General features: G+C 38.0%; 1 protein-coding gene across 1 annotated transcript in view; it reads left to right on the top strand.

Moving 5' to 3' along the window:
• GRID1 (glutamate ionotropic receptor delta type subunit 1) overlaps positions 1 to 25,229 on the top strand; it is a 476,351-nt gene that overhangs the window by 192,693 nt on the left and 258,429 nt on the right.

The following is a 25,229-nucleotide window of genomic DNA, read 5'->3' as shown; positions in this document are numbered from 1 at the left end:
TTCACAATAACTATTACTTTTTCACATGCTTCCTCACACTATTCTGTATCTGGACTAAATTTCACAGTGATATTCTTGGCATTAAGCTGAAAAGTAGAGTTAGCATTTTCACTAAATCTCATGAATTTCCTTCAGCAAAATTCTTGCTTTGAGCTGAAACTTGAGGAGAAGGAATCTCTGCCCAGGTACCTTATGATAGGCATAAAGAATAAGAAAACCCCAAATCCCTCATTGTACCAGGCTCTCAGAGGAAAAGTGAACTGTGTTTACTTCTTTTTTATATCCCCCCACCCCTGCTCAACTGATATGAACACTGGTCCCTATGTTTAACTCGTGGTATATTCAACACTCCTGTCGTAGGATATAGGATCTGTAATGGGTAAAATAAATTTCCTATGGTATGTTTTAAAACCCTGCTAACACTTCTGCTTTAAAAAGTGATGCATAATCTTTTGATGTGGTGATTTACCATGAACAGAATATAAAAAGAAACCTTAAGGTTAAATCGCAGCAGGAAAAATAATCTTATGTATGTCTATGCATGCAGTTTAGATTTTATGTGTCTTCTACCATTGCAATGTAAATCTTTATTTGCATTCTCCCTAAATACTATCAGATTTTCAGAGGGAAATAGCATCTTTGATTTTGAAGTTTGTTCAGTCCTGGTTTAAAAATCCCCAAAATCCAACAACTGAACAAAGGAAAAAACAACAATCCTGAATTTAAAAGAGTTCTGAAAGTCTTTGGGGCAGATTTCTCAATTGCTATATAGTTGCTTGATGTTTCTTTAACAGGAACATTTACAATGATGAGGATGGTTTTAAGTAGGAAATCAACTGAGACTGTAACATCCTTTTAATGATATGGAATTGTTTCAAGCATGAGAAGAGTTCCATGATGCTTGTAGAGCTAATCTGTAGACTCAAAAATTTAGTAACCCAGCAAATAAACTGTCCTGTAATTACTGTCCTCTGTAATACTTAAACAGTGAATACTTTGAAAGCAGAAGTCACAAGGTACATGGTAGGTGTTCTTTTGGTGGCCTTGTGGTAGTGATGAGAAGGTTGCTCATTAGCAGGGGATTGCATTTAAAGAGTCAAAATTATTTTAACAGTTATTTCAAGAATGAAGGGGGGGAAAAATAATCTGGATTATTTTTTACAAGAATGTGTTAGAAATAGCCTAGATGTTCAATGTGCAAACTGTGATTGCCATTTCTCCTACTAGCCAGCCTGCTGACTAAACTATGGTATCCCTTATTCCAGTGACACATCTGTGTTTCTTTGACTTTTATTTTGGGGTTTTTTTTGGGTGTTTTTTTGTTTTTTTAATTTGCAAAGACTTAACATCTCAGTAGCAAATCCTGAAACCCTTAATTCACCTCTAAATTCAGTTATGGTCAAATTTATCTTTTCCATTTGACATAGTCTGTATCAGTAAGACATTAAAGTTATGGAAGATTGCCAGAAGCATTCTGCTCCTTCCAGTGGGTAGTATGGTGTGCATTGCAGCTACCCATGTGCTCTTTCCTCTCCTTCTTCTCATGGATGCAACATCCATCTTATGCTAATTCCACTAGAATAACTTTTTTTCATAAGAATTTGGTGGGAGATGTTTCCATAAAGAAGCCAACTGAACCTTGCTAGATCTGGGTGTGGATTGGTGAATAGAGGATAAATAACCCAATTCCCAGGATATTGCATGCTGATCTCCTAAACAGATGGCTGGCTCCCAGGGCATGGCCCTTTCCTCAGCACTGAGCTTCCACAGAGCCCTACCTCTGCTTCTCCAGCAGCACCTGCCTGCCCAATGGCAGGAGTTCACTGCTGGCCATGATGAGGCAGGGGGTGAATTTGTGACTACAGAGAGTTTCCAGCATGGGCTTTTGTCGTTTTTTATAGTAAGTGGTCCTTCTCTACATGGTCTCTGAAAGTTGTACCATTCCTCTGAGTAGTGTTTTAATTTGTTCATTTGCTGATCTCTAAAAGCCCTTGGTGTCCTCCTTGTGGAAACTGTCAGATTTTCTGAAGACAAAATAGCATTGCACTAAAAGTCCCACGCTTATAGCTATGTTGCATTGTTATTGCTGTGTTGCATTGAAGCTAAAAATTATTTATTAAAGTTGTTACTTGTCCCTTCTCTGACACACATTTTGAATTATAATTTCTGTGTAACAAGCTTGGCTATTAGAAACACAGAGTAGTTTCTGAACAGCCTAACAAGCCCCTAATGTTCTTGTGGCTACAATAAAATATGCCTTGTTTTACACTGAAATGACAGATAAAAATGTATGCATGACTTCAGTGAAAAGATATGGTCTTTTGCAGCAAAATACCTTAAAGTCTACAACAAGAAATCGAGAGACTCCAACTGAGTTGCACCAACAGGGGGAAGGCTGGTTGATAATTATCCATTCAGTTCCCCTGTACTTATATAAGAAAAGATGTGTGTTGATACAGGTATTGCATCTTCATGATTTAGCCCTTGTTTTTCCACTTCTCTCATTTATGGTTTGTGTGTGGTTTCAGAAGATGCACAGAAACCTGCTCCCCATTGATCATGCTGGGAGGTTGCTGTTGCTGAGACTGACATTCATATTTTAATGAAAGAAACCAGCTGCCCCTAAGTTTGCCAATGGCTCTCTGATGGGGCTCTGTGGAACCAGGTCTACCCAGCTCTAAAAGAACTTGCAACAGAATTCTGATCTGTTGTATCATCCTAAGAGGCTTCAGCTGTGCTGATGCGTTTTGAATTTTCCATTACAAGACCATCTTTTGTGCTTCTGTATCTATTGCAACAATGTGCACAGGCCTGCTGGGAATATTTTATTTTGCTGACCTTCTGGATGAAGAAGCATCAGTAATCAAATTTTCTGACAGAAAAATTGGTGGTGGGGCAAATTTCATAAAGAATCTTACCAAGCTGTAAAATGACTGTCAGTTAAAAGCAGTGGGTGCCACCCACCAGAAGATGAGGTTGGGAAATAAACAGTTGAAACTGCTTCTAGGGTGAGCAAATAAACAGATGTGTGGTTAGATTTGAGGAGGATTTTGGAGGCTGGATATGAAAATCAAAACAATGAGGAATATTAAGTCATATTTCTGAAGAGAAATGTGAGTAATAGTTGTATTTTCACTAGATTAACCTTACTACTGAAAAGCACTTTTTATCTCAGTAGTTAGATTAGGACTCTGCTTTCCTTCATGCATGTCTGCATGGCTATGTTACAAAATGTGAGGTAAAATAAATAAAATAGGGGTGTTTTATGAGTCCACTTTGTCAACAAAAATGGTATTAGACCTGTGAAAAGTAGCTGTAATATTGTTAAGTTTTGGTGTCACTAAGCGAGTGTTGTCTGCCAAAGAAAAGTTTGTATAAAAGCTTTATAGAAGAAACTTTGAAGAATATTTGATCTTCCAAACTCATATATGAAGCTTGGTTGCTGCAGGGGTAAAAACCCCAAGGGCACAGTTATTGATTTCTAAAATTTTTTTTCCCCCACGATTAGAGGTCTATTCTTTTACATGGATGCTGCATTAACTTTGAATGCTGCTTGATCAATCTTGTCATATGGAAAGAAATTAATTTTCGATATGACTGATTTTGTGGGAAGTTGTGTTTCCCACAGCAATTATGTGGCAGTTTCATTTCTGAGTCCTGCCTGTCAAGGGTCTCAGCCATGATTGTAAATTACAGGAATTGTGCTAATTTTACAAGATATTGGTCCTGGAATGGTCTGTCTTTTGTCAAGATCCCTTTGTGCAGGCTGCTACCCTTGCATTAATTTAATTTGCAGAGGAGTATTGTAATGAAAATTGAGAAATGCATGCTTTTGCACAGTCCATGTGGAACTCTGCAAATCACTTGTGATGTGAAACATTGACTGTCACAACAAAGAAGGAATGCAGAGCATTTATATATGAACTGCTTTCACCTCACTTTCTTTACGTTTTCTTTGTCTGTTTATAACATAAGTTATCTTCTGCTTTCTGTGTCATGATTTCAGCTGTCAGACAACCACTTCTGCATCACTGGGGCTGCCATATTTCCAGTGAGCATGCCTTGCTTAATGTAAATACAGGCAATCTGACACCTGAGGTGTTGAGCCAACTGCACATGTGCTGGGAGGTGCCTGTTCAGCAAATCTGACACTACCAGGAAGTGTCTGACTTTTCCTGCATGAGCTGTGTTGATAGAGTTTGCATGTGTTATTAAAAATACCTGGGTTTTTTTCCAATTGCTTGGTGCATCCCATCTGGAACTGTTGTGGAGAAGCTTGAATTGAGATTGCTGTTTTCATAGTAAGATACATAGATTTTAAGCAGCCTGCTGCAGTGAAATGTAACTTCTTTATGCTCTTCAGCCTGCAGCAGCAATCACTGAGGGAGGGAATCCTCAGACACCTCTGCATTGATGCTGCTGTATGAGGTGATAAAGAGGAGGGATGGACTGGGGCTAAGCACCTTTTCACCCAACAAGGAACAGAATCATCTGAGTGTTTATTCTACTACTAGTTTATTCTACTAGGTAATGCGATTTCTGCATTACCTAGTTATTCAGGCATAACTGCATACTGGATGTCTAGTTTCCAGGCTAATATAAAATCCACCTGGAAAAATGAAGACTTTCCTGTAAAAAGCTTGTGTCTTTTAATGTATGATGTTCATGCAGCTGCAGAGAGTGCCAGGAAAGAAAGATCAGCCAGGTTCTCCAAGTCCAACGGGGAGTTTGTGATACCGTGGAGTGGAAAAAAAAAATTGACCTTTTGACTTTTACATTGAATTTGATCTGGAAGCTATTGAAGAAATGGCACTGTGTTCCCATACTTATCCTTGAATCACTTTTCTGACTGTAGCAGCACTTAAAGTAATTGGTCTGCTTAAATTAAGCGTGGATTTTTGTCATTTGTGATGGTATTTCTTTTTATGTAGTAATGCATCACAATATATAACACCAAATGTAATTAAAGAAAGTCGATTTCACTTCAAATTATTACTTATACATTACTTTTAGTATTTTGTTTTTTAAGGTATGTGAGTGTGAGTGCTAATAGCAGCAGTAAGATTTCCCCCTCTCTAGCCCCCCATAATTCCTATCAAGGTATGGGAGCATGAGCACGGAAACAGCATTTTCCATAAAGGCTAGTAAATGCTTACAGGGCAATGCCTGGTGTGGTATTCAAGTGATGTTGAAGTTATGGTACAGCCTTTATTCTCCTGTAAAGTTCAGTGGTAGCAAAAACCAGCAATCTCTGGACTAAGAGTTTGAGCAGTTTCAGGTGTGTTGTCTCACTCATAAATTCAAGGCAAGTTCAGGAAATAATTCTGAGCTTTTAAATAATTTGAAAGATGTTTTGCAAAGACATGATACAAGATCTTTTGAAAAATTCAAAATTCCCTGTACTAACACTTTCAGGACAGAAGGTTTGCACTCTGTATTCAAAATAGATATTTTTAAAATCACCTGATATCTTGAATGACTTCAGAAGTCTCTATCTAGGTGGATGCTGATGATAAAGGGAAATGAAAAGCATTATTAGAAGCAGTTTTCCATCAGTTTTTCAGCTCAGTCATCTGGTCAAAAGTGATTATTAATCTAGTCTTGAAAGCTTTCACTGTTTATTCTTTACTGTCTCTTTTTCAACACTATGTTTAATTTTAGTGTAGAAACTGGGGGCTACTGGTGATTCTGTTCCCTCCACCCCTTTATATTCTGGAACAGAATAATACAGCACACACTGTCTAGAGAAAGGGCAGACTTCAGCAGCATGGAACCAGAGGAAGCAAATTAATTCATTTTGAAGAGAGAGGTCTTTGAAAAGTGTAGATGTCATCTGTAGAAGTTCTTGACTTTATTTCCCTGACTGCTGATCTTGAGTTTAGACCCGTGGCATGAAGCTAAACAGTTTGTTCAGGTGTGTGAAAAGGACAAGGAGAAGTGTAAGGATGATTTGGTGTACTTGAGCAGGGAATCTGAGGACCCCATTCCAGAGGAGTCTCTTTAGTTCAGATTTGTTAGAGACTGAATGTTTACACGTCCACTTAGAAATTGTTCGATAAAAGCACAGCTGGAAATTGAACAGAAAGGTAGAAGTTTGTCCTGGAGGATCTGTGGAGGGCTTCAGTCAGGAACATTATTTTGAGAAAATATATTCAGAGATCTCAATTTGCAATGAGCTTTGAATAAGTTCCCAATCTCTACTGGCTTTCATTAAAGCATCTGTGTGTGTATATATATATATATCTATGTGAATGTACACACACACACACACATATATAAATAGATATAGATACAGAAATATATATATAATTAGATATTTATGTATGAATTTCAAGAAAAATAGTAAAGGAGTGTGTGTATTTATATACAGGTATGTGTGTACACCTGAGTGTAAATGTGTATATGAGTCCATATATAGAATCAAGGAAACCTATTTCCTCTGCTCCTTTTGTGCCTTTGCCCAGTCCCCCCAATAATCTTTCTGATGCCACTATGGGCAAGTCTTCTTCAGGTTCTTTCCTATTTGGACACTATTTCTGGTTTGTTTTACCAGTTAAGAGTTGATGTGGCTTCCCACCACTTCTGTTTTCCTTATTGAGACAGAAATCCCATTCCTTCTCCTTCTCACATTTCTTGTATTTAGATCCCTTGTTTTATTTATTTATTTTTCTTGTGTCTAAACCTTTTTGTGGGTTTGCTGGCTTTCTTCAGTACCCTGTCCAAATAAATTTTAATGTCTATCTAGCTGTCCACAGATGCATAAATTTCACCTCCAAGCCAGAGACGTGCAGAGGGGGCAGAGTTTCACTCTTCACTGAATTGTGCTGTGTGGGCCTTCTATGCCTTCTGCATTTACCTTCTCATGTATTTAATGTTTGGTTCTGGTGCTCTGGGAGTTATTTTAAGAGCAATTTCAATCATTTTAGGAGTAAATGCATCATTAGACTGTAAAAATTAAATAAAAAGCAGAGGAAAAAATGCTTCAAAGTTTGGATTTTTCAGAGTCAGACCCCATTACCAATGTAATCTGAATGTCTGAGTTGTACTGGAGAGTGATTTAATATTCGTAATCTTATAGCATTTGTTTAAGTGGAAATAATGCATTATTTTTTGTGTTCATATTGAGTAAATAGGATTAGTCTCACTACTGGGGAACATTGAGTCCTATAGAGATCCTTTTTTAGTACTGTATATTTTGTTTTAGTGTCTCTTGGTTTAGCAGCCAAGAGTCAAATATACTGTTTCTTAAAAAGCCATACAGGAGAATTGCAGAGGGCTTCAAGAAAGAGACAAAAATAGAGCTGGGACATCCCTTGCAATAATTTCATTGATTTTTCCTGTGATGGGAGAGCACTAAATGGCAATAGCTACTGTCACACTATTTGGAGACAGAAGTTGAGTTCATCAATTTGGAATGTCTTGTGGGGTCAGAAACTATTGTCAGTCCCCACTTCTTTGAATCATTTAGATTGGAAAAGACCTTTAAAATCATAAAGTCCAGATATTAACCATGTCCCTGAGTGCCATGTCTACAGGTATTTCAGATGCCTCCAGGGATGGTGACTCCACCAGCTCCACTGCTTCTCTGGGCAGCCTGTTCTGGAGCTTGATGACCCTTCCAGTGAAGAGGTTTTTCCCAATATCCAATCTAAACCTCCCCTCATCCAACTCGATTGAGGCCACTTCCCCTTGTGCTATCACTTGGTAGAAGAGATGGACCCCACCTGGCTACAACCTCCTTTCAGGTACCTGTAGGGAGAGAGGAGGTCTCCCTGAGCTCCCTCTGGTTCTCCTCATAGCCTGTGTGCTCCAGGCTCCTCGCAGCTGCAGAGTCCTGTAAGCACTGCACACTGTCACTCATGGCACCTGCTCCATGGCCTTCCCTGGCACCTTCCCAGCACCCTGCCTCATCCATCAGCAGCAATCAAACCTTTGGGTGGATAAATCTTCAGCTGTTGCATAGCAGATGAGAAAGGGAATTCAGGAGAGTGATTCAGTGCTGGTGTGTGTTATGGCTGGCTTGAATTTCATTTCCAAAGTCGGAGTGATTTCCGCTGCTCTGCTTCTAGCCACTGTTTGCTTATATCAACAGCAAAGTATCTTCTAGCAGAGCATGCATGGGGAGTCAGGAAAATAAAGAAACTGTGCAACAGAAGAATGGTTGTTATGTTTATACCAATAGACCAAGCAATATCCAGTGCCTGAAGTATAAAATGCCTTCCTTGCATAACAAGCCATAACCCACTGATCTCACTTGTCCTAATGCAGTTCCTCAGTAATTCTCAAAGTCATTTTGCTTTGGCCCCCTTGTATTAATATTTGACATTGCCATTAACAGGAATTAAGACATATCTCATCTTCCAAAAGCCGTATAATAACGTCAAGGGAGCTATGTTAAAAAAGGAATAACCCATTAACTAGAACCAACATTTCTCTGTAATCACCTTTCTCCTTCAAATGACGGAATCTTTACAGGAAGGAACTGTCATTTATTTTTGTCATAGGGATAATAATCCCTCCTGCTGTGGAAGAATAATTAAAGGTCAAATTCTGGCATTGTATTCATGAGTCAGCACAGTCTGAGCACCAACACCTAACTGGACACCCCACCAGGCCCTTGTGGTGCAATAGAAATCTTGGCTGAAGGAACAGCACTCTGCTTTTATTTTCAGTGAAGATTTTTCCTGTTACTCTGCATTAAGGATGCTTTGTAATGATTATCTTATGTATAGAAGTATATATGAGTTCATCAAATTATTTAAAAGTATTTTGGACCACCCAAAGTGCACTATCCCTATTTAGCAAGGAGCATTTGGTGACATACTGTGGCTTTGCTGTATAAAGAAGTGTCTGTGGGAGTCCTTTGTGGTGCTGTATATCTTTTATTCTCTCCCATCTTGTGCAGCCATATAAGTCTGGACAAGCTGTAATTAAGTGAAACAATATATTACGGTACTAAAATAGGAATAACAAGGGCAGCCTTGAAGTGGGAAGGGTGGGAGGCAAGGAAAGAGGAACATTTAAAATGCTGGATTGTTGGCCAATTAGTGGGTTTGACTGAGTGCTTATGACAGGTGTATTTAAGTTTTCTTTCTCTCAAATCCTAATTAAATCATAGGAAAGAAAGATAAGTCCAAATGATAGAAGAAGTGCCTGCAAGCCCAGAGACAAGTGAGTTTGGCAAGTTCAGCAACCCCCAGTAACCAGATACTGGCTTCAGGGAGATGTGACATTGGTGTAATGGCAGTGATGACACTAGAGTTGGAACTGCTTTGGGGGGAACCTCAGATCATCATCTTCCTGTTTGGATTCCTATTATTTAGCCAGGTCCCTTTGGATCTGGTTTGGATAGAAAGTTAACGAATTAGGAGTCAGAGAAATTCCTAATTTCTGTATCTTTGCCTGAAAGCCCCTTAATTTCAAATTTATAATAATTTGGATGGGAAGGGGTTTACATTCTCCATTTCAAAAAGAAGCTTCTCCCTTTATTGGTAGATATTTGTCCTTCAAACCAGAACATTAACCTTCTGTGTTTCATCTTCCTCGTTTGATGTCAGGAAGATTCCTTGTTATCTTTATATTGTATTATGGATTGGAATGGAATAAGCCACCTCTACAAGAGTTCCAAAAACCTGAGTCTACAGTAGTTATTGTGCTGGTTTAGGATCTGCTAAAATATTGAATTTAATCGTGGTTAATGCAAGATCTAGCTTTCTCTTGTTCACATTTTTAAATTCCTCTGAAACTTGACTTTTCTTTTGCTTGGGACTTAATGAAATTTTTTAATCACTTTATAATAAAACCAAACAAATTTGAGACCTTTCTGCTGCAGAGGGGCTGGCAGTGCCACCTGAGGGAAAGGAACATCCTTACAAAACTAATAATCACCTCAGGCAGGGGGGAGTGCTTGAGGAGCTCTGACCCTTTGCAGGAGAGAACTGCATTTTCATATCAGGTTTTTAATATTAATATATGAAGAAGGATTACCCTTGCTGTCTAGCAAAACAAATGCTGATTAGATATTTGGTTTTTAATAATTATGAAAGTTAGTGTTAGACAATCATTTGAGGATTCTGAATGATTGTTTAGAAAACAAAAAGCCTAGTTGAATTTCCCCCAAGTTGTGGTCACTGTTGTTTTTCAAGTATTGCTTCTGCAGACATCTGTAGAGACATGTTTTTTGTCATGGATTGATTAGAAAATGAGGAGGTAAGGATACCTATGGTTTTTGCATGTAAGTGGAGTGATTTTGGAGATGTTTAGATCAACATGCTCCTGAATGCTACTTTGTATTACCAATCTAAAAAAAATAAAATTATTTGAGTATTCTCTTTAGCAGAACACACTAACCAAACTAAGCAGCTTAATGCTTTTTTCCCTTAATAATGATTTTAAAGACTGGAAATTGGCAAGCAAAAGGAGACCTGTGGGGATATATGCAAATAGCTTTGTTTTCCCATATGTCTTGGGTGGGAGGATGGCTGCTTTCTACTTAACTAATTCTTTATGTGTTAAAGAGATGTGGTGTTAGGGGAAAATATCTTTCTTTATTTAAAGGAAAAACCAAAGACTCTGATAGTGATCTGAAAGAAGTATTTTAAACATTTAATGTTTATTGCTGTTAATTACTGTGTAATTGTATAGAAGGGGTAATGTGTGATGTTAATTCCTAGTTTATTTATTTGAAACATGTTCATGTTTCAAACACAAGCGAGTGTTTCATTAGAAAATCTTGTGTAGGATGTAGCCATGTTGTCAGACACAAGACTCTGCCCACAGCCTGTCTCTTGGTGGGGTGTCTCTTACAGAATTTGACTTACTGATGAAAAAATATCATATGTATGAAATAAAATTAAGCCCAAATACTCAGTTTGAAGTCATTCAGCTTGAAGACCACAGAAGCTAGCAAGGTGCTTCATCTCTATGCTTTGAACTTAAATTGCCAAGGGGAAGTAGTTGGAGTTTCAGGAGATGACCAATTTTCATTGGCTTTTAAAGCAATCTCAGAGCTTGGTCTACAGATTATTTTGCCTTCTGAGTACATTTTTACCAAGACCTTTTTGAAAAACGTGGCAAGACTTAATTTTACTGAAATTTAAGGGAATCTTCCATATATCAGTTTAACCTGTCCAGAGACTGCAGGCCCTCATGGAGAAGGATTTATAAATACTCCTTCCAAGCACAATTGAATGTACATGTCCTCATCAATCATAAGCCTGATCCCATGTGTTGATCAGACTTTAATGCATCTTGTTCTTATCAATCAGAGTAACTTGCACTTGGCCTTCATCTGTCAGGTTTGCACTCGTGGCCCATAACCTTCTGGTCACCACATGGTGTTCACGAGCAGTGTTCACATCCCTATGGCTTTTCCACAGCTTTTCTGTTCAAAATGTCCAGGGGACAGGCTGTGTGTGTGGTTTAGATTTGTTTGCTATCTTAAAAGTGATAGGCATTTATCACAAAGGAGGTTAATGGCTGTGGCTGAAGTCCAGCCCCTAATGTTTCTTACAAAAATGTCAGTAAAAGAAGCCAACCTAAAATCTAGTCGTTCACACCTTTCATGTGAATCCTTTCCAAGAAAAGGTGGTGTGCCCCACTTTGTCAGTTCTGAAAAGAAACTCTGATCATTGATTCATAATAGGGGTTGTATTTGTTAGCATTCCTGTTGGAGAAGGCAATTCCTCCTCTCTTTGACACCTTGACCCAAAGGGCTTAATTAGGCAAGAGATTATTGAACCAGTGGGGATTTTTTTCTGAACTGCAAGTTTCAGGAGGAGCCTCACTGCTCTTGCAGGCAGTTTGGTTCTCCTTGTATTGCAGTGAGGAAGTTAGATCAGTACTTAGTAAGTCCAAAGTGGCTTCTGTGTTCATTTGTGGTCCATCTGACAGCCATGCACTTTGCAGTTAGTGTTTCTATTAAAGATACAGGCTTTGTCTGTCTGCTGCTTCACACAGCAATGGGGAAATGGCACCATCCCTATTAGAGGTAATTGGTAAAAAGCCATAACTACTGCCATACTATGCACTAAGGCTTAAATCTCACTTTACTTGCTGAGGCTGCAAGTCAGAGCCTTTGTGATCACACTCTGCTTCTGAGGCTGCACTGGAATGCAAGTTGTGAGGACTGGGTTATTATTCTGTCCTTCTCATGTGAGCTTTCCCTTATGATGGGCAGAGCTGTGGAGTCCTGTGGGCAACATTAATTGGGAGCTAATCAGGAGCTGGTTGTCTTCCTTCCCTGCAGTCTTCACACTTAGGGACACAAAAAACAGCTGCTGTATGGTGGCACAGCAGCTAATAAAGCACTAATACAGCAGAGTCAGCTCTTTGGGAGAGCTCTGTTGATTTTTGTGTCTGTTCTCACAGCTGCCCAATTGCTGCTGAGTCTGATTGACAGTGTAAAGGATGGGAGAAAAACACATGAAACACACATGAACATACGTGCAAAGACTGTTTCAGGGAGGCATTTTTTGTGTTTGTATTCATGTCCTCATGCTGACACCAAGTGTTGTCACTTATTGCTCTACATGTGTGCATGTATATGTACAAATATGTACATCTGTGTGTAAATGAAGAGCAAAAACAGTTTTTGCTTGTCTTCATGAATGTCACTTACCTGGAACCCATGATTAGAAATTGAGCTTTAAATACAGAGGTAGCATAAATGCAAAAAAAAAAAAAAAAAAAAAAAAAAGAAATTATGGAAATAGGAGTTTGTTTGGTACCATTTAGACAAATGAAAAAGGTTTGGTTGGTTTATTTTTCTGGAGAAAACATACAAATTCTTGGGATTTTTTTTTTCTTTGTTTTGATTATTTTGTTTCTTTGTTTTGTGTTGTTCAGATTTTTTTGCAAATCAACATCTAGCTTTTCAGGCTCTCAGGCAAGTGAGTTTTATGAAGTTGAAGGGTAGGAACACAGCACTCAGTCTTTGTAGGAACATACCTTCATCAAAACTGCACTCTTCCTTGTGCTGCTTCTTTTCTGTGCACACAGCACAAATGTGAGGTGTGTGTATCATCTTTGCAAGTGCACATGTTAAAGAACCAACACTGGTAATGAGTCCTGCCTGCCATTGTTAGAGCTATAAAGGTTTTTTTGGTTTCCAGGTAACCCTGTTAGCTTTGTTTACCATTTTGCTTTTCAGATTTAATTTGTTGTGTTTGGTCTGTCCTGAAGAGTGAGTGGTTTTGGCAAGGTGAGGTTGTGTAGTTAATGTGATGTTGATTTGTAACACCAAGTATGTGGCAAACCCAGAGGAATTCATGTGTTTGAGTGCTCTGAGCTGACTACCTCTTAGTATTTAATCTCTTTTTGCTTCTCCTTCTCTTTCTCTGGTTTATCAGATGGAGAGTGTAAGATTTCCATCACATCCCACAGTGTGTGCCAGGCAGTCTGTTGTCAGGGGCTTCCTGAGGTAATGCTGCCTTCACCACAGGCTGGATATATGAAGTGTCTTGTCCCTGCCATCTCCTTGTTCAGTCAACACTCTGTTATTAGTGGATGATGCAAATTGGGAAGTGCAAGGAAATCCATGTTGCCTGAGTTAGCATTTGTGCTTTGGCTTTGCTTCTGAGAACTGAGTCTGATAGATGTGGTGTTGGAAGTTAGCTCCATTAGCTCTATGCATATTATAATTAAAGTCAGACAAGCTGATAAATATTGGAGATGGTTGGCTGTAAATCCTGATGATAGTCAAGGTAAAATATGTTCTAACTTACATGATACCGAAGTAAAATTACCTGAAGGACTTGTCTCAAGGACAAATTCTACTTCTTTTTAAGGATTGACATATCTCCTAAGTTAAATTAAAATATAAAAATCAGATGTGGTGTTAAGATGTTCAAAATTGAGAGCATAAAATATTTTAATGTGAATTTAATCACATTTCGAAGGACTTCAACCTCAATCTCCATATGTTAGAAGAATGAGCACTCGGGAGACCATGGAGAGACATTTGCTTTGCTGCACTGGCCTTCCTGTTTAAACACTCTTGTTTACTGTTGGAAGCTTAAAATGATTGATAATAAAGCCCTCCACAATTTTATTTCTGTCGTATGTAGTGTTTGATATTGCTATTAAGGCAAGGGACAAAAGGTATACAGGCCTGAAGAGATGTAAGTGTAATACAGCAGTCAGGCTTTCTCACTCCCTGAGACATTTTGATAACTGAGAGCTTGTTTCTGCTTTCCAGTATGTATTAAAATGGTAGTAATTGCAGGATCTCAGTCCTATCATGCCATATTAATTTTGAGTTCCCATTGTATTGGTCTCTGTTTCATTGTACCCAGATGCTTATATGGCAAACATTATGACTGGAAGGTAATTCTGCCGCAGGTAATGCTCTTTTTCTCTAATGTCCTTGTATACTGATGATTGAAAGTTTAATATGTTTATATCTAGAGGATTCTTGCATGAAAGTGGTAGTTGTCTTTTTGGAGTGGGATATGTATAGGTAGTAAGTGTTGAATTTATCTTCCCATTTTCTTCTCATGATTAAAGATTTATTTTTTTTACTGAAAGGGGAGAAGAAGGGACAGCAGTAGAGTAGGATTGTTATTTTTGTGTGTGTTGATTTTAAGAGTGTATTGGGGATTGGAATTGTTTCATAGCATTAGGGAGGATGGTTTGTTTATTAGGATTTTCTGAACAGCATTATCCCTGGACAGTGAGGGATGCTGTGGTGCCTTGGGAATGAAAGTTGGGATGCTACTGCTGACATCACTCTGCATCACACTGCAGTGCTGGGGAAGGGGTTTGGCACTGGGACAGGTTTGGAGTGTTGGGAGACCCAAATAACAGGGACCAGGTTATGGAAAAATGGCCTTGCATCTTGGTTACAAATGGTCCCGTTCCCATAGCTCTTCTCTCCTCTGTCATGGATTTTTAGGAGTTACATGGATTCAATGCAAGTGGCCAGCACAAATGGTGTGTTCTGCTCTCCAGTGGTAACCGTGGCTGGGGAGATTTCTGCAGGACAGGTCTCTCCATCCAGTCATGTTTCTTGCAAGTTAGGGCTGGTGAGAAAACAGCTACAATGTATTGCAGAATTATTGAGATCTAGGTAATTTCTATGCTGCAAAATGTCTTGAAAATTGTTAATATTCACAAAAGTGATAAATAGATCTTCATAGTAACTTTGTCCATGAGAAATGGAGGGACACTGGTATTTTCAGACATTAACAAGGAGATGTCACTCCAGAAATGCTGGTTTTATTGTGACAATGTCAACCTGCTGCTGATAAATACTTGGGGCAGTTTGGCCTATTTGGTCCACAAAGAAAAGAATTGAATACCTTGATCATGGGTTCAAAATATAACAATACTTGTATTTTACTTAATTTTTGATTTATTTTGGGTCATTTGATTTGCTGTATGCAATAAAGTGTTTCAATAGATGCAGTTTTCATCTTTAGAGGTAAACGTTATTTCTGATGCATGCTCTCTTTCTGAAAACACTTGGGGGAAAAAAGGCAAAATAAATTTAATATGCAGATGCTTTTTTTTTTTTTTTTTGATGTTGACCTTCCCAGAACAGCAGTAGTGGTTAGTGGTATTTTGAAGGCAGACATCTTGCTTTATCTCTAGTTTGTATTTTTGAAATGTTAAATTGAAACATAAATGGAAAGTGTTTACTTTTATCTCTGTAACTATTTCTGAGTAGTTTTCTGTTTGCTGACAGGCAGGCACTTTGTGTTTCAGTCCTGCACAGCTCCAGTCAGCACACTGATCTTTATACTCACTTTGTGCACACTTTACCAGCATTTTGACATAATTGTCCTTCCTTGTTTCCTATTAACACTTGTATTTATATAAAAGCCCATTCCACGTATCAAGACCTTATTATCTTTACTAATAAAATGGTAATAGTCTTTAACCTTAGAAAAGCAACACTGTTTGGGTTCTTGGTTCAGCTAGGCTTGTACATCAGGAGCTCATTTTTTTACTCTGTTTTAAATGAAAAAAATTACTCTTCAGATTGGTTTACAGGAGTATAATGTGAGGTATCTATGAAAGATGGCATTAAACCTTGGCATGCTTCCTTTTCTACAGGCTTGTCAATGTGTTTATACCCAGTTTGGAATATTTGCTACTTTAAAAAACCCAAAATAAACAAAAAAAAACCCAGAAGAAAATGTGTTTTCTCTGTTTGAGATCAAGTTTTTGTTTTCAGTTTGAACATTCTGGTTTAAATTATTTGAATCTCTAATTAATATTGACTGAATGTTAACAGAAAACATTGACTACAAAGGATTATTTATTTTATGCCTTTTGTGTTACAATTTCTAAAAAAACACTTTAAAATTGCTTTTGTTCAGAAATATTTCCGTTTATCCATACCCTTATAGAACCAGTTCATTTGATCTTCAATTTTTTGTTATTTTAAATTCTGTTGAATTTGGGTAGCCACATAGATATTTTCTAAAAGTATGAGGTATTTTTTGGTTATGTATGTGAACCTGCATATGCATATGAATGTATTTATAAGTGATATGATTTGACGTGTTTGTTAAACTCTCTCATACTTTTGTGTTTTTCAGAAACTATAAATCTTTATTAGGAAAAGCTTGGGTGGTACCTTATTTTTTGGTAAGGGTTAAGTTTGGTCTTTGGAAATCAATAATTACTGTGAATAGAAGCAGATTCAAAGGTATTCTGAAGAGCTAGAAGATAATTGTTTATTCTCAATACAGAATCCAAAGTTTAGACTGAATCTGTTGACTCGTGTGCTTCTGCCTGTGGCAGAACACTTTATTGAGGCTGTTTAGCACCTGCCCATCAGTCTTTGCTGTTAACCTGTTGTCAATGAGATCATTCAGTGGTGGATTCCTTGACAGTTCTCAAATTACTGTGCAAAGAGACAAAATGCATTGCCAGAGAATGAAAGATTACCTAATGTTTTCTCTCTCTAGGGGGCCAGAGTGCTCTGCATTTCCTTTAGAAACCTCTGTGTTTCATGCCTGTAGCTGGTGTGCCACATCAGCTCAGACCAGATATTCGTGGTTGTTTTTCACCTGCTGGATTTGAAAACATTGTAAACTTTCTCCTCAAAACTCTGTGAAGGTGATCAAGTATTGGTATATTAAACTGCAATAGTGCCCAATCCCTTTAATTTGATCACCTTAGTCATAAAAAGTCAAACCCTCCAAACATGGTAAACATAAAATAGAAAGGTAAGTATCTGTTGAAAAGGTTGTCTCAAAGTGCTGCTTGTGGATGTTGCCTGCACTATGAGATGAAATTATTATTGCCATATCAACAGGGCTGTGCCCTTTAAAGAATTTAATTCCTTAAAACTGTTTGGAAGTAAGTTCTTTGCTAATTACTAGTTAGCTGAGGGAAGCCTTTATTAAAAAAATGAAAATAGAAAACACAAAAGAGAGAACTTAGTCTGTAGAATATAATATTAGAAGAATCCTTGTAAATGTATTGGTTTTTGGCTCTGCCACTTCTTGTGTTGTCTTTTACAATTTGTGTATATTACCTATCTGCTTCTGAGTATTGACATTCACAGTCAAAACTAGTTTGCTGGTACTGTAAAAAATGAGTCAAATCAGTGTTGAGATTTCTAGCAATAATGCACAGTACAAATACTTTTAATAATTCTGTGGAGCCTCTATGTGTATTATGATTTCTCCACTGAGGTAGTGAGGTGCTTTGTGAGTCACACAATCTGACAGAAGCCTCAGGAAATCCCAAGATCCCAGTCTCTGTGTGTATAAATATATTTATTTTCAAGTAAGACTCTGGACCTGAATACTGAGGTACAATGCTGAAGTGCTATTATTTTTGAAGTGATACAACAGGATCACCATCCTACGACAGCAGTACCATCCTTTAATTTCTTGCCTACACATCAGTAGGTTTTGAGGGAAGATATGGAGTTGCAGAATGGTTTGGGTTTGGGAAGGGACTTTGAAGAATATCTGGTTCCAGCCACCTGTCATGAGCAGGGACACCTTCCACTCAGGACCCCATCCAGTGGAGCCAGTTCCCCCTGAAGAATATTTTCACTGATTTTCTTCCAGGAAGGATGTAATTTCTTATTTCCAATCTGAGGGAGCTTGATGTCACTGAAGCACCTTGGCCTTTCAGACCAGAGCCCAGAGTGAGGGGTAGAAAGGGGGAAATCTCCTCTAATTAGGGTAAAGACATAGTGAAAGAAAATATAAAAATAAGTTTGTCCCTTTTTTCCACTCAGAGTACAGAAGGGAGCTTGGGGTTTTATGCAAAGTTAGTTTTTGGACAGCCTATACTCAAGAATTATTTCATCAGGAAAAGTGTGTTTTAGCATGGTAATTACTAGTCATTTGCTGAGACTGATTATACTGTAAAGGAGCAGTTTAAAGGCCCAAGGAGAAATAAATGACTCAGAAGGAAAAAGTTGTCATCCACCCATGCAATCACCAGAAATAGAGAAAACTTTTACACAATAACAGGTACAATTGTGGGTTAAGGAGCCAGGAGCCAAGGAACTGTCAGCCTGGAAGGCAGCAGGAGGAGAGCCTGCTGTGAGGAGCTACTCCTGACAATTCCCCCTCTGCCTCCATTCTCAGAAACGAGACAGCATTAAAATCAGTTAATGCTCAGGTGGTTCTAATGATTCTATATATATTTTAAGCCCCACTAGATGAACTTGTTTGATTTGGTAAGTTAATTGTAATACGATTTTTGAATGGCTGGGAAATGCTCTACATTTCTAGAAATGCTCTTTGGAGTAGGATTTTTGGTACCGCAGCTTTTGAAGGCACATCCCATTTTTTATGTGATTAGCTCAGATACCAAGAACAGCACAAGCTTTATGAGGTCTGTGTGCCCTGCTTCTTTAGCATGGCTTTCTCCAGCTGGTCTGTCTTGGTCACAGCATAATGGGTATTTGGGTTTTTCACTTGAAAGCTGGTTCACATATGGCTGAGAGCTACAGCCACTCCTTTAACTGCAATACAAGCAAACTAAACACAATCACTACAGATCCAGCTGCTATTATACAGCATTTCTCTGGGGTAAATTTGACCTGCCAGGTTTGCTCTCACCACTTTCCAGCTCCTTGAATTGTTCTCTGTCACTTGCTTTACTTGTGTGAGAAACAAGTTTCCCCAAAGTGTTCTCACTGACTCACTTTAGGAGTTCCAACCAACACCCAGAATGTGCTTGAAATGTAAAAGAGATAAGTTGGTCCCATGCATGGCTTGGATAATCATTTATTTGTGGAAGCGAAGTTCAAGGCACAGAAGTTTCTCATGCTAGGAGATATTTCTCAGAATTTCACTTGAAATCTCAAAGCTGCTACATAAGATAGTCTCTAATTGGACAAGTTTGGGGAGAGATAGATGAGCAGATCATCTCAATGAATGAACTTCACCTCTCCATTATTTAAGAATTGAGTGGAGCCTCAAAGGTTTCAGTGGGAAATACTATTCCTGAAGTTTATATGTAAATTTTTCTTAATGTTTGATAGATGAATTTTGTTTCAGCTGGCATTGTTGAGTAAAAGAAGCCATTTATTTCAATTCTCAACCTGTTCCCCCCTTCTCCCCCCAGTTCAGAACCAGAATTTAACTTGTGTTAGTGAGACTTAATCCTATTGTATGTGAGGAAAGCAGCTTTTTACCTAGGTCACTTCAAGAAATTATAGGCAAAACCAAAAAATATAATGTATTGATACATACGTGTAATTTTTAGAAGTTGGTTTGAGGTTGGGTATGGCAGTATTGAGTGGCCATCAGTTAGGACAAGTGATGCAACTGATTAAATTCTGCTTTCATAGATTAAATTGATTCCCAACAGCAGCAAAAGTGTCAGGATAGAATGGAACAATTGTCTCTTTTTTAGGGCTCTCATTGTTAATTCTTAATATTTTGTTTACTAAATTTGGCTGGTTGGGGATAATGGCTTGTGTTACAGGAAGCTTCAGGCATTATCAAAACAGTCAAGAACGTACAGATCCTGTGACTGGAGTGAGTAAGAGAGAAATGTCATGAACTTGCAGTGTCTACAGGGGTTAGAGATACTCCAGTACAGTCACAGTCCAGACTTGGAACCTCTGCTCTTGACTCTGGACTGTGTGCATTAATGTCACTAAAAATATTTTCACAAAGAAGGAGAGGGAGTCAAAGAATCAAATGTTAAAAGGAAAAGTGTTTGTGATCCAAGAATGGTGTTCTGCCAGTGTGGAAATTAATGCTCAGGAACAGACATTGGTGCCTTTTTTAAAAATTGATTAAGCTTTTCTCCCTCTGTTGAGCTGGAGGAAGAGGTATTGCCTTTCCTTGAGCTCTCTGTAAGAAACCAAAAGAACAGAAGAGCAACAATATGCCTTGCTCAGCAGCTTAAGTCTGAAATATGTCTGGGCTTTGGTTCTTTGTTGAATCTTGGTTGTCCATTCCATTTCTGTCTGGGTGCTCCCTCATGTTTGAATGTGCAGAAGTGTGAATTGTTATTTTTGGAGGCAGAAGAGTATGGGAGCAATTCTTATCAGAGAAAAAAAAAAAAAGATGATGATCCTGGACCAATCTCTGTCACAATGGTTTGAAGAAGGTTAAAAGTCTGGATCAGTCTGTTGGTTCATTGTTTTGTGTTGTTTTTGGTTGCTTGCACAAGTCAGGAATGAGAGCCCCTTTTATTGCAACAGATGTCTGGCTGGTGAAGACTTGCAAGAAGAAGTCCTGTAATGTTTTCTGGTTTTACTTTTCAGAAGAATGGTGAATAAAATGTACATTTGGCCATGTCCTCTTAAGCAAAGCCTTGCAATGCCCACAAGCCCAGTGTACCTTCAGTTGTGAAGGTTGCAAAGTCTGAATTTCTACATCAGCTATGTTCTATGTTTTCATATTAACTGTCACATTAAGGGAAAAGATTATTGGCTACATTTATTGCACACTTTGATCTGCAGACATTTAGATCTGTATTTTCATCTTCAAAGGTTAGGTGTCAGGTTTTACAGTTGGGATAACTTGGACAGAATGCTAATCAGCAGTTCTAGAAGCTCTCTGAAGAGTCTTATAGTCCACTGGAGGAGTAGTGGACCTTAGAATGTCATATTTCCCTCTGATTTTCTCATGAATTTCTCCCTCTTTGTTTTCCAAAACATGTTCAGATGTAGCTTGCCCTCACTGCCTGTTTTGGTTCATGTGCTGTATGAATCTATGTGATAGCTAAATATCCATGAAACACATTATTTTCCTTGTCCCCTCTGTTCATGCAGTGGGAGCACCTTTCTGTATTCAGCCAGCTGGAGATGTTTCACAGGTGAATGCAGGAATGTAACTTCCGTGTGGATGTTGCTGACCTGCAATCTCTCTAGCTATAGAGTGCTTCTGTTATTAAAAAAAAAAAAGAAATCTTTCTGATCAATCCTTTGATAATCCATATCATTCTCTCTATGAAAGACTATTTTTATTTTGCTTTAAAAATATAGAATGTGCAATGAGAACAATTCTGATTTTAATTATTGATAACCTCTGGAGCCATTGGCAATGTAATCAAAACACAGTAAGAGAGTCAAACTGTGGAGAAAACTAGATGAAGTAACTTTCAGTGCATTGCATGAAAAAATAACTTTGATTAAACACACTAAAAACTGTGAAGACTCCTTAATATGACTAGGATAGATACACATCCCCCACCCCAAAAGCCTGGATATTTCATTGTCTTCAGCAAAACTCTCTGGAACTGTTCACCAGTTTAAGAAGAAGATGCAAAGACCGAGTTTTCTGTTTTATTTGTGTTTCTTATGTGGCCGGTTGTTGTCACAGGTAGTTCTTGAAGTGTCCTTGGGAAGATTAACATTGACTTCCCACGGAATGGATAATTATCCTACAGTAGCATGTTGGAATTCGTGTAGAGTGGGAGGGCTTTTAGGTGTCTGTGACAAAGAGCCGATGTAATAGCTTCAGGCAGGATGCTTTGTAATTGAATGCAAGAGAGTTCAAATGTACTGAGGACCATTAATATGTGTCAAACTTCTCTGTTACCTCTCCTGGGTAATGAGGTGGAAATTAAGAGAGATCGTTCTGAACAGTCAGTTGCTAAGCCATCTTTGTTTATTGAAGACGTTGTTTCAACTGTTGCTTATTTTCTTTTCTCTTTTGTTTGTTTAGTTTGGTTTGTTTTGTATGATGTAGATTGTAATCTTCTAAAAGTGGCTTCTCTCTTTCCCCATATGTTCTTCTTTTCTTTATTTGTTGGTGTAATTTGGATTTGGTTTATTCTTTTCTGTATTTGTAGGGAGCTGATTTAGATATCAAGAGGTTTTTAGGCTGTCTCTGACAAAAAGACTTTCAAGAAATTGCAGGTAGAAGATCAAGTCCTAATTAGATTGCTGTAAAATGGAAATGTCTTGCACAGGTAGACTCACACAGCTGACTTGAGATTGACATTGTGCTTCTGCCCACGAGGAGACAAACAGTGTTTTGGTCCAAGTGTACTGAGAGAAAGGGGCAGGCTGAGTGAAGCAGGACAGAATTAATTCCAAAGGTGATGGAGAAATTTTTCAGTGTCTTCCTTCATACTATTCTGCAAGTTGATAGAAATATTTTTGTGCTGTGACTTTTAGAGCAAAGTGAGTTTTTTCACTGTTTTGCTTCCCAGGAGTGCTAGAGCAGATACTCAGAAACTTTACAATATTCTGCTGCTTTTAATTCTAGTTGGGAATACAGCAATGGTACTCTACTGGGGTTTCCATCTCTGATCCTCCTTCTACAGGTGATAGTTTGACAAGGAACAGTGTTGGACTTACAGGCAAAGCAAACCTTCACTCATTGGGAGTACAAAGAATCCCATGGTGAAAGCAAGAAATTTTTCTGGACATGACAGGCGCCTGCATTGTGCTTTGTTTTCTCCCACAACTTATCAATGTTCTCTTCTGAGCACAGTTCCAGCAAAGAGTCAGGTCTGTTCTCTCCTGGTGAGAGGATATACAGCAAGCTAACAAACTGATTCTACTCTGCCGCTGTTAGGAAGCAAAACTCCTACTGACTTAATTTAAAACAAAAACAAGCTACAAACCCAGAACACCATAACAACCACAAATGGTTGGTATCTCACAGTGCTCCTTTCCTTCTTTTTCCTTCTTTTTTCTATATTTTATAACACCATGGCACTGTTTCACTGTTTTTTTTCTGACTTTGTCTCAGCTTTTGTTGTTACTTTGCTTTAGAAACAAGAGGTAGCAGCCTATAGCCTGATTGCTGGTGATAACCTGGTCTCCTCATGTTCTGCCATAAATTGTTTAAATGATGTCATACTGGTGAACTCAGCATCTTGCACTCTTTACTCTACAGGAGTTTTTGCCACAAAGGATTTGATAAATTTTTTTCACTATTTGTAATAGTATCAAAGGGCTTAATTTTTATCTTAAATATTTTTAAGTTTAGCTCTGCTAGTTTTTAGCCCATATGCAAAGAAAGTATCTTCCATTGACTGACAGAGACAAAGCAATATGTTTCTATTTTCAAATCTTATTAAGATATTCTTAATCTAGATTTAAAAATTTTTAGTTTAGTAACCTGGTCTTCAGGAGAGAATAGAACTACTGTCTTCCAAACCCCATAAAGCACTCTGAAAGAGAGTCTGTACCCCTGTAAAATTTGAAAATAAATGAAAAATTATGTTTTCTTTTGCTATAGTTTAAGTAAAAAGACCAAATGAAGGAGTGCTATTGGAAGACAAATTAAGCAGCATGGCAGAGGTTTAGTGCAAAGAAAGAAAGGTCTTGTCAATAAAAGACTGCAGTGAATAAGTCTTTTGGTTCCTTTTTGGTGCATACCTTGGGAAATTCTAAAGGAGGATGGTAGAGAAGTTTGCAAATACATACTTTCATGGGAGTGGGATTAACCTTTAAATATTCCTTATATGTAAATGCTTTAAAAAAAAAAAAACAAACAACTTGTATTTTTATCATTAAATGAAGTAGTACTTCAATCTTACCAGAAGATGACCCAGTTATTTCTTTGGTGTTCGGGGTGTTTACCTTGGAAATGAACTTTGAATTTAATATGCTGTTTCAGTGTTTGAAATCTTACGCTTTTTTTTAGGGACATGGATGGTTGCTATTTATTGTCCCTGAGATTAAGGTGATGGAAAAGAGCAAATAATTATCTTTTTTTGACAAGTTTTTCCCTAGTGTCTTTGTACCTAAACCAGTTATTATTCCAGTTTTCGCTTTCTGCTTTTTGCAATGGTTAATTACCCATATTTTATTTTTTTTGCAAGTATATATGATGGGGTGGATGGAGAAGACATACTCTCTGATGGCATAAAAAGAGAGTTCATGGACTAATTATTTCTATGTTTTTGTTTTGTTTTTTTTTTTAAAGCCAGTGGTAAATCTAACTGTTGTTCCAAACTGAGGATAATGGTGGCTCAAACAATCAGAAAACAAACTCAAGTAACTCGAGCAGGAAGGCATATTCCAAGGGTGTCAGTGTCAGGTATAAAAAATTATTTGACAATTGCAACTTTGGAGCCAAAAAATGGTAGTTTGCATTCTGTCTTGCAAGATATATTGTCATAAATAGAAAAGCAGGCTTGAGTGTCATTGGCATAACTGTGATACAATTACGATATATTACAGACATGCAAAATCACTGAGAAATGCCAAGGAGTTTTAGTCTTCTTTTAGTGCCTGTAATTTTTTTTCAGCCTCAGTGATTACCAACATAAGATTACAATCTAATATAATTTGAAGGATTTTGCACATTTGTGAAATGTGTTAACATTGAAATTAGTGTTTATTGAAGTTAGGAACTAGGGAATTTTTTGTATGTTTGACCAACTTCTCTCATATTTTTACATTAGGATTCTTTGAAAATAAGCAGAGTACTTTTTATCTGTAGAAATAGAGAATAGGTTAAACCCATCCCATTCCTTTCTACTTCTGATATAAGAGTTTGCATCAATTCCTTTGGGGTTGGGATGGCTGCAGTGGGGAGCTGCAGAAGCAATCTGGAGTATTCTGGGCAGGGATCAGCCCAAGTCACTGAGCTTTCCACAGCAGCAGGGTCTTTTGGTCTACAGGTGTTTAAGGAATTGTAAATCATCTGTTGTAATCCCATGTGTTCATTACTTGAGTAGGGTAGATAATACCATGGACCATAAGCCAAAAATGCCTGTCATGGCAAACCTTCATTCTCTGTTCATTCCTGCATCCAGGAATGAGCACAAGCTGCTGCTGCTGCCACTCGCTCACCTCCACAGGCAGAGCTGTCACTGAAAGTCCCTCCTTC

Source organism: Erithacus rubecula (assembly GCF_903797595.1).
Source record: "Erithacus rubecula genome assembly, chromosome: 9".
Taxonomy (NCBI): domain Eukaryota; kingdom Metazoa; phylum Chordata; class Aves; order Passeriformes; family Muscicapidae; genus Erithacus; species Erithacus rubecula.
This window is presented reverse-complemented; position numbering and strand designations above follow the sequence as displayed.